Source organism: Chrysochloris asiatica, unplaced genomic scaffold (genome assembly GCF_000296735.1).
Source record: "Chrysochloris asiatica unplaced genomic scaffold, ChrAsi1.0 scaffold00172, whole genome shotgun sequence".
NCBI lineage: Eukaryota > Metazoa > Chordata > Mammalia > Afrosoricida > Chrysochloridae > Chrysochloris > Chrysochloris asiatica.
Window position 1 is genome coordinate 2,975,144 of NW_006408690.1, and position 1,240 is coordinate 2,976,383.

Genomic DNA, 1,240 nt, shown 5'->3' on the forward strand with positions numbered 1-1,240 from the left:
GAGTGTCCCAAGTCCAGGTCAGACGAACCAGATTGGTAGGTCAATGGCTGGCAGGCAGGCAGGTCCAGCAGGTAAGAAGGCAGGCTTCTGGCAATTCCCAGGATCAGCAGATAATAGAACAGACCACTGGCTCAAGTCCAAAAACTGGAAGTCAGAGGGCAAGCTAGATGCAAGATCCAGACCCAATAGAGAGCAAGCAAGCCCTACCTGAGTGTCCAATATATTGGCAGCAGGCCATATCCCCAAGGAAGTTTCTCTTCAATTGACTGGCTGTCCATAGTAGACCTCATCACAGAGTTGATTACATTATATCAGATCTCCTCTTGGGGGGATAACTACTTTTCAACTATCAAACCATTGAGAATCCTGGACAGTTAAGTGGACACAAAACCTTAACTATAACATGCTTTATAGAAAAGATATATCTTAAACACAAGGACACAAATAGATTGAAGGTAAAAGAACAGAAAAAAATATAGTCCATCCAAATAACAACCAAAAGTGAGATGCGATGACAATCTTAGTAGTAGACAAAGTAGACTTTAAGACAAAATCCATTCGAAAAGGTAAGGATGGATATACTATATTATAGTATGTCATTTTATATTATGTTATATAGTCGTTGTTGTTGTTAGGTGCCATTAAGTCTGTTCCTACTCATATGCACAACATATGCACAACAGAACTGAACACTGCCTGGTCCTTCAACATCCTTACAATCGCAGTGACACTTGAGCTCACTGCTGTTGCCCTGTGCCAATTCATCTCATTGGGGGTCATCCTCTTTTTCGCTGACCTTCCACTTTACGAAGCATGATATTCTTCTCCAGGGACTGGTCACTCCTGACAATATGTCTGAAGTAAGAAAGACGAAGTCTCGCCATCCTGGCTTCCAAGGAGCATTCTGGCTGTACATCTTCCAATATGGATTGGTTTGCTCTTCTGACAGTGCATGGTACTTTTAGTATTGTTCTCCAATGCCATAACTCAAATGTATCAGTTCTTTTATGGTCTTCCTTATTCATTGTCCAACTTTCACGTGCATACAAGTCTATTGAAAATACCATGGTAGGCACATCTAAGTCCTCAAACTAATATCTTTGCTCCTGAAGAGGACTTGTGCAGCAGATTTTCCCAAGAAATCATTTTATTTCTTGATCTTCTTCCATGAGTATTGATTGTGGACACAAGCAAAATTGAGTCTTTCACAACTTCAATCTTTTCCCCATCTATCATGACA